The following is a 9,812-nucleotide window of genomic DNA, read 5'->3' as shown; positions in this document are numbered from 1 at the left end:
CACAATTTTGGATTAACTTTCATATTGGATTAACTTCCACAGTACTCAGAAGAATTCCAAAAGGTCTGTTACTGAGTGCAGTAACAATATGTCCTAATTGATTTTCAATATTTCAAAAAGTAGCCCCTTGATTCTGTATTTGATTTGCCATGTTCAACATTACTTCTTCCATTATCAACTTCTTTTCCTTAACTTGTGGGTTAGGGTTAGAATTAAATCTTGAAGGATAATAAGGTCGGAAATTAGGATTTTTTTGGTTGTTCAAATTTCCGGAGGGATTCACCAGATTATTATAATTATTCTAACTAAAATTAGGGTGATTTTTCCATCCAGGGTTATAATAATTAGAATAGAGGTTGTAATAATTAGAATAGCGATTGTTATTTTGATTATTTATGGCATTTAAAGTTTCATATGATGATTGAGTATTAATTATTTTCCCTAGTGAATTTTCCTCAAATATTATTCAAAATAGCAACAATTTGAGATGCTAAAATAGACATTGCATCATAATCATCAATGCTAGCTACTCTCGTAGGATTTACCCTTTCAAAGGGTCATTAAAAATTGTTAGTAGCCATTTCTTCGATTAAAGAGTATGCTTTATCAAAAGGTTTTAACATTAGTGATCTACCTGCAGCAGCAATCTATAATAGATCTAAGTGATCTCACTATTCCATTGTAAAATAATTGAATTATTAACCAATTTGGTAAAGCATGGTGTTGACATTTTCTAAGAACATCTTTTAATCTTTCTCAGGCTTCATTTATCAATTCCTCTTCAAACTGACAAAAAGATGTAATATCATTTTTTAGCTTAACAGTTTTTTAGAGTGGAAAATATTTAGCTAAGAATTTTTGTGATAGTTCTCCCCAAGTTCTGATAGATCCAGGTGCTAATGAGTTTAACCAAGATTTAGCCTTATCCCTTAATGAAAAGGAAATAGTCTAAGCATAACAACATCATTAGACACTCCATCATATTTAAAAGTAGCACAAATTTCAAGAAAACTCGCAAGATGTAAGTTAAGATCGTCAGTAGGTGTTCCTCCAAACTGATTATTTTGTACCATTTGGATAATAGTAGGTTTAAGCTCAAATGAATTAGCAGCAACATAAGGGTTTTGAATAGTCAAGTAAAGTTCATCTACTGTCGGATTAGTATAATCTTCTAAAGGTTTTTGTTGATTTTATTTATTTTATTATCTAAGTCAATTGCCATTTTGCATAAGTTTTTAATTTTTTTTGTTGTTTTTGAATTTTTTTAATAGTACGTTCTAATTCTGAATCATAAGGTACTAAACCTTCAGATCTAATATTTTGCATAAACAAATATGATAAGCAAAGAAAATTTTCAAAAAAATACTCTTAAATATGTAATTATTTATTTTTAGATTTTTTATTTTATAATTTTTTTTATATTTTGTATATTTTATCTCTAAATTTCCTAATTTACCAAATTTATTTAATTTACTGTTACCTTCCCTGACAACGACGCCAAAAACTTGATCCCGGTAAAATATTGTTATGCAAAATTTATATAAGATTGACTCCTCTATGTAACAGTGCCAAAAGCTTGATGAAATATTTATTATTAAGAAATTTAAGCAATTAATGTTGTGATTCTACTCAAGTTATGTATCATTATCAAGTAATAAAGGACTTTCTATTTAAGCCCCGAATATCGATCCCACGGGGAAGGTTTAAATTTGAAATGATAAATTAACTAGGAAATTCACATAGATCAAACGAAATTACTGTCACTAATTTCAAATGTGTAAGATACAATCAAAACTAAATTATTTAACTACTATCAAAACTGAAATGTAAAGTTTAAACAATAACTATTAAACTATTAAACTATCTTTATGTGATGAAGATTTCTTATGTGAAAAAGAATCTTTCCCACTATAATGAGATTTTAATAATATGAGATGAGATAAATGGCTTTTTAATATGTATTGTTCCAAATAGGAGTAGTTTTAATTCTCTACCCTGATACAATGTTATAGAAAATCATTGGTTAATCCCATGTTTAGTCTCTAAATCTGTGGCTAGACAAGGACTATATTGGCACCCACTCTAGAGATCTCACTTACCTTCACTTGAAGGCTAACTCTTGCTTTAGTTTTGAAACAGTAAGACCGAATTGGGCATTTTAGTCTGTCACCCTAAAATCTCCAATTGTACACCAAATCAATTATATTTCCCTATTTATTTGCATTTAACTCTCATGAACTTAGTAATCCATGGAATCTAAATGTGATTTCACTTTGTTGAGAATTACACAGTCCTCTATCATATGTTTCACAACATATTTTAACAATTCAGTTGGTCAGATCGAAAAGTAAATTAAGTTTGGAGTTGAAAAATCATCACAATTTATTTTATATTTTAATATTGGCACACCCATATTATCTCTTCATTTTATCATATCTCATAGTAGGGAGAAAGATAAATAAAACTACTCAGACTTTATTAGAAAGATACGATAAAACACAAATTTCATATATTAAAGAAAGTTCATACAACACTAATAAACAAACAACACTTACCTGAAACTCTTTCTCAAAGCAAATCCCTTGTAGCCTCTCATAGGAAATGCAAGAATAAGAAATCTCTCACTTTTCTCCATCTTCAACAGTCTTAGAGAAGAATTCACACTTAATCTTACCACAAACTCTAAACTCTTAAAGGTAAATCACTAATAGAATCTTGAATGGTGGTGGAATGAAGATTGAAAAAGTTTATGAAGGTGAGGTGTGGCAAAAATGAGCAAGTCAGAATGAAGAGGAGTGCCTTTTCTTATTAGTTTTGGCCCCTAATTGAGCCTAGAGTTGGTTCTCCAACAGGTGCATCCAAAAACCCTTCAAAAGGAGTCCAAATTCGTCGAATCTTCTAGAAACAGGGTTTGAACCGACATTAGCGCCGTCGGTGCCCATTCTAGTGCTGTAGGCGCCAGTGTCCCGTATTTAATTTTGCTGCTCTCTATCAAATTGCTTTATTGGTGTTGCTTCTGGCACCGTCAGTGCTAAGTAAAATCCATTAGTCGTCCTATAAGTCTGCACTGCTTCTGGCATCGTTGGCGCTGAGTATTTCTGCAGAAATGCTATTTTTTCTCCAAATTCCATCATTTTTGCTTCCTTTTTGCTTCAAGTCCTAAAATCAATAACCTGCAAACATAAAAATAACTTCCATTAAAGCACAATATCACCAAAAATGAGTATAAAATATGGGTCTAAAAATGCATATATTTTTGGTGTATCAATTATCCAATATGCCATCTCTATAAGGCCTACTAGGGACCTTTAAGATCAACACTTTAGACTGAATTGATAAAAGAATCTAGTTTGTCACCCTATAAACATCAATTCTATGCCATCAAAACTTATCTCGCTACCTACTTGCACTATCCTAAAGTGATCGCAACGGCTTAGCCCAAGATGAAATCTGGTACTCACAGTTGGTGAAATCATAGCCCATCCGGGATATTATGTTTCACAATAGATTTTAACATTACAAATGATCGATTTGCAAAGTTAATTAAGATTTGGCAAAAATATCATCACATTTATTAAATAAGAGAATATCTAAGCACATCTAAACTTCTAAAAATGCATCTATCTCTTTGCAAAAGTAAAGTAAAATGAAGATAACGACATAAGTAGTAAAAGGATTGAAAAAATTAATTAAAAAAAAATGCGTCAACAAGGAACATATGTCTACCTATCATCTTTAAAGTGTATAGGTATGCTTACTATTCTATTAGTTTTATGCAATTATCTGTCACCTAGAAGCATCTAATAGAAACATATAATTAAATTATATTTCTTTTAAAGTTGTATTCCACCTAAACTATTTTACTAGCCAGTCGATCAATGTGAGTGAACTCAAGTTGCAATATTATTACTCACCTGAGTCTTAATTTCACTTACAATAGATTTTAACCTAATTTCTTGCCACTTAAGTTATTGCAATTAAGAGAAAGAGATATTACTCATCACATTAAAATAAAAAGAATTATATCCTAAAATAAATTTTCTTGCACATGCCACAACTTCATATTAAAAGAAAAGAGTTAAAAAAACTACTTATGAAGCATGGATAAAACATAACAAAATACTTCATTTAAATGAAAAAAATCCACTAGAAAGTGTTCACAATAATTACTAGAAAATGAAGAACATAATAACTAGCTTTTTCTATCTGAAAGAAAGAAAAAAATATCTCTAACCAAGTCTCCTACTGATTCATGCCTCGCCCATACTTTCTTGCTCATATCTTTCAAAATCCCTCACCAACCTCTCCAAAAAATGTGGAAATCTACTTCTCCATATTCATGTCAAAATCCTCTTTCTAATCGCCAAATTCTCTTCTAATTACTTCTCTAATTTCCTCTCAAGAGAGGCGCCAAACCTCTCTATTTAAAAAGAATCCAAACACCTCTATTTTCCAAAAGACACAGCCCTTCAGTTCAAGAGACACACCCTTTCACTCCAAGAGACATATCTCTTCATTCAAATGGGTCTGACTCATTAAATAAATCCATGGAGCATACAAATTGTCTAGAAGCTTCTAGAACATCCTAGAATACCCAGAATCGCTCAAATCTTGTCCATAAATTGTCTATGGCGCTATAGCGCCAGAATCAGAGCTATTGTACCTATTTCTACCTGTGACTAGTGTTATGGAACCAGTCTAGTTGCTATAGCGCCACCCCGCGGGCAGCACAACTATTTTGCTTCATTTTGGCTCTGTTTCACCCCGTTTAAGCTCTGGTTCCATTTGAGTGTTATACCTACAAGTTATACATAAAAATAACTCTTATTTAAAGTGTAGTTTCATTCAAAAAAAATGGGATAAATATGAAGAAGATTGAGTAAAGATAGATATATCAAAATGCACCAGATCATGATTTTCTTCCCTGCTCGATTTGGCTCCAAATTACACTGTTTTGTTTCATTTTCTCCAAAAATCCATTCTTTATACATGAAATAAAAAATTTACAAAATACCTTCCTTTAAAGTGAAATATCATAAAAAATGTACATAAAATAATCATAAAATCTACACCAAAAATAGGTAACTTTATGGTGAATCAACTAACAAGGCATGCCATGGTGGCAGTTGAGCCGCTTAAGTGGATGGAGGAAAGGTCGTGATGGCTAATTGGAGTGAGCAAGCTCAGAGAGTACTAGTTTTATGTTTAAACCATTTGAGACCTCTCAGACATGGAATTTTCCGGCGGCTTAGGTGGTTGTTGACTAGGGTCAAGTCACCTTTAAGCTAAGGGAAGTCAGAGGGACTGAGTGGATAGCTTAATTTGGTTTCAAGATGGCTCCAAGGGTTTGGTACAAAGGGGAAGTGAATCTAGGGTAAGTTTGCTAGGTTTGGGTTTAACCCCTTGGTTCAAAGGCTAGGTTTGGTTCCATTGCTGTTAGGGTGAGTCCCATGACCCCAAGACATGTTTATATGAACTCAAATGGCTAGCTTAGGCATGAAAACAAGTTTTAAATGGTGCATGAGAAAAGGTAAATCCAATTGGACAAGGAAGAGGGAGTGGTCTCCTCCAATTGCCAAATTTGGTATGTTTTACATCATGATGTCCATGGAAGGCTCCATGAGGCATCCCATGCCATTTATGATGCCATAGGGAACTTTTATGCAAAAGAACTTTATTTTTATGAAATTTTTTGGGAGAAGATGCCATCATGCCCAATTTGGACAAAAGATCACGTGTATGCATGATATGATTGCTATGATGCCCATGATAAATATTTTTAATTGAAATGGGATGATAAAGATGAGTTTTCGTCATGTGGGCTTAATTTTGGCCTTTTAAATTTAATGAAATGGGCTTCTAAAAATTCATATGGGCATGGGCTTTTAAAGTATGCATAATGGATTAAATTTTGAAATTAACCATGGGCTAATCAAATTGGGTTTTGGTTTGATTGCAATTAGGTTTGAATTTTGAAATTCAGTATGCTAGGAGGGAATTGGATGAGAATTGGGACCAATTTGATTTATTGTGTGCAAATTGGGGGTACTTTAGGGGAAATTTGGGAAATTTAGGAAATTTTTGGTAGATTTGGGCACAATTGAAGACATTGGATGATTCAAATTGATTTTGGGGACAATTGGAATAATTTTAGAGATTTTGAGAATTTTTGAAGTGTGAGGGGTATTTAGGTAATTTTAGAAATTTTGGATAAAATTTGGTCAATTTTGAAAGTTTGGGACCAATTCAAGAGGGTTAGGCATGTTTCTGGAATTTTGGTGGAGTTTAGCCATTTTGGGAATTTGGGGTATTTTGGCAAAATTGGGTATTTTAGGTTAGTTTAGGGTTTATGATGACTTGGAAATGCTTAGCACCATAGAACCAAGTCTTCACAAATGGCAACTATTTTATGAACTTTCACTTAATGGTCTTAGCTATCTCAACCGAAGGACAAAGGCTTGAGACTATCCATGTGAGTTTCTCAAAGAGTAAAGGAGGTTGGTTTAATGGTTAAGATTTTAGGGTTTTAGGACGTGTGGGGAGTTGTGATGTTCTTGTGTGTGTGAGAATTCAAACCCTAGCTGTCCAGGGTTGCCTTAAGTTCAACAATCCTATGAGGACTCATCCTTGAATCCACACATGTTGGTCTCAACCTTCCAAGTGTTGGGGGTTCATGCCATCTATGTAAGTTTCAAAGAGAGCAAGGAAGAGGTTTAAATTTTTATGTAGGTAGGTTCCATCTCTAATCTTGTAGGATAGTCAAAAAGAAAGTCCTATAGCTAGATCCTAGACACTAAGAGGGAGGAACGATCTCACCAAATATGAGGTAAACAAATGGACCCCAAATAGGTGTGGTGTGCTAACTAAGCACATTGCCTGTATTGGCGTTGACCAAAAAAAACCAGACCAATACAGACGTTCCAAGCCATCAAACTTAGAATAAAACACAAAAAGAGTAAAGAAGGTTTCTGTTGGGGGGTAACGGGTGAACCTTTGATTGAAACTGAAGATTTTAGAACTCTCACTGGGGATCAACAATTGTACTTTTGAATCATCAAACACAAAAGGAGATTTAGTATTGTGTGGTGAGCTCATGTTCGTCACCCTTATGAATTGCTATTTTATGAATTTACAGAGACAATCATTAGAGGGACTGACAGCCATAGTGAAGATTTACTTTGTTTCATTTTGTTTCTTTGTTTTGATTTTGACTTCAAGGAAATTTAAGGAATAAAAGATAAGTGAAGAGACTGCATCGCGATGGAAAGCATAGGGACTCACATCCAATTCAAAGGACCAAACAAGGAGAAGAGGGTACTACATTGGGAAGTAAAGCACAGGGATTCACATCCAACCCAAGAGGTATAGAAAGTGTAAGTCACATTAGGAAGGAAAGCACAAAGACTCACATCCAACCTAAGAGATGACGAGTGGTGTCGATATTAGAATAGGATGCCTTACTCAATTTAAGGGAGTCTCACACCTATCTCAAAGTTCATGAATGAGAATCAGATGCCTTACTCTATTTAAGGTGGTCTTATACAGATCTCAAAGTGATGGAAATCTGAATTTAGGTACTGAATCTAAGAAAATGAGAATCAGAAGCCCTACTCCATCTAAGGTGGCCTCACACCGATCTTGAAAGGTGAGTATAGGATGTCTTACTCAATTTATGGTGGTCTTACACCTTTCTCAAGAGATGGGAATCAGAATTTGGGTAGTGACCTAGACATGGGAATTTTAATTTTGGTACCAACCCTAGAAGGATGAGATTTATAAGCCTTACTCCATTTAAGGTGGCTTTACATATATCTCAAATGAGAATATGATTCCTTACTCCATTTAAGGTGGTCTTATACTTATCTTGCGAGATGGGAATAAAAATTTAGGTACTAGCTCTGAGATGAGAATTAAAATTTGGGTACCAAACAAGGAAGGATGAGAATTAAAAGCCTTACTCCATTTAAAGTGTCCTCACACCAATCTCGAAGAGATGAGAATAGGATGCCTTACTCATTTTAAGGTGGTCTTATGATTCTCCTTAAAATTACCTATTTTTATGCACATTTTATGCTCAATTATTAAGGATATTCTGCTTAATGAAAGATATTTTTATGTTTTTTGTTGCATGTGCAAGAAAAAGAGTATAAGAGTAAAAAGGAGCAAAAATGAGGTAAACTAATGAAAAGTACCAAACTAGCCGAACTGACGCCTAGGCGCCAGATGCAGAATTCAGCTAGCACCAAGGTGCAACAGTTTGGCGCCTAGGCACCACAACTATTTTCTAGAAGAATCATTGAATGTTGCCATATTTTAAAGAGATTCTTAAGGCAACCCTTGGTCATTTTTAAAGCCTTATAAATAGGGATTAATTCCAAGAGGCTAGGGGGTCAAATATATAGAGTCACATAGTGTGTGAGTGTGTTAAGAGTGTGGGAAGTTTTCTTTGTGAGTCTTTGTTATTTCAAAGTTTGTGAGTCCTGTAAGGGTTGCTAGAGTCAGAGAAGTCAAAGAACTTCAAATCAGTGCTTGGGGAAACATTTTAGATAAGTTTTTGTATCTTTGTCTTTAAGTCTTGTACTTTGGATTTGAGTTTTACAAATTTGTTTTGTTTTGTTATCCCCATGCATTCTGAATATTTTTCTCTCTTTCTCCTTGCAATATAAGGTAATCAAATAAGTGATTTTGATTTTGGTTAGAACTTCTTTTATTCATAAGAATTGTGATGATATTTTTACCAGTCCTTCATTTACTTTATAAATTGACCACTTGTCATGTTAAAATTTGTTAAGGAAACTTATAGACCTGGAAGGGCTAAGATTTCTTCACTTGTAAGTATCACATTTCACTTTGGAAAGAGCAGTGGTGATCGTCTGAGGGGGGAGTGCAAATAGATAGTGAGATAAAATTTGGTGGGCGTAGAATTGATGTTTATATAGTGATAAACTAATTTCTTTTTTCAATTTGGTTCAGATATTTATAATATGGGTCACTAGTAGGTCTTATTGAGAGGGCACATTGGGTAACCTAGAAGTGAGATATTAGAACCAACCCATCACTACTATACATTTTGACACCAACTTTAGATTAATCAATGTTCGTTACACAATCAAATGAAGAAAATAATAGGTATGCTCCTATTTGTCGCAATACCACATTTAAGCTTCTACACATTTGAAATCCTATACTAATTATGAATGAGAAAGTGTCTTTTTATATATTTTTTAAAATCATTACATTTACTTTTTACTTGCATATGTAGAAATTAATGAACTTAATTTCATCTTTACTTCTTTAGATATTTGTTGTAGCCTTAAGTAAAGTTCTCTTAAAGTTAAAATTCCTGAATTTCATTTCTTTTTCATTTCTTTTTGTTTACGTTTTTTGTTTACGTTTCCCTGTGGGATTGATACTAGAGTTTTTATAGAAAATCCTATATTACTTGAAACAATACGTAAACTTGCTTAGTACCCCTAGTGAGAAAATTATTTCTTTAAATTTTATCATACTATATTTGTTCTCACTAGCCGCTAAATATATTTTGGGTTAATTTTCTGGCATATCTATGAATATAAATATCTACATAATCGCAAGTTAGGTCAAGTTTTTGGCGTCGTTGCTAGGAACGCAAAAAAATGAGACTTTAAAAAGGAAATATTATTTCAAAATTCTTATTGAAACTTTATTTGAACTGTACGATTACTAATAACAAATTGATTAGTTTTATATAACTTCAAAATTTGGAAATTTATAAAACAAATTGTTAATATTGAAAAAGAGAATATATATATATATATATATATATATATATA

The sequence above is a fragment of the Phalaenopsis equestris genome, unplaced genomic scaffold (assembly GCF_001263595.1).
Source record: "Phalaenopsis equestris unplaced genomic scaffold, ASM126359v1 Scaffold204869, whole genome shotgun sequence".
NCBI lineage: Eukaryota > Viridiplantae > Streptophyta > Magnoliopsida > Asparagales > Orchidaceae > Phalaenopsis > Phalaenopsis equestris.
The sequence above is the reverse complement of the archived record's forward strand: the minus strand, read 5'-3'. Positions refer to the sequence as shown.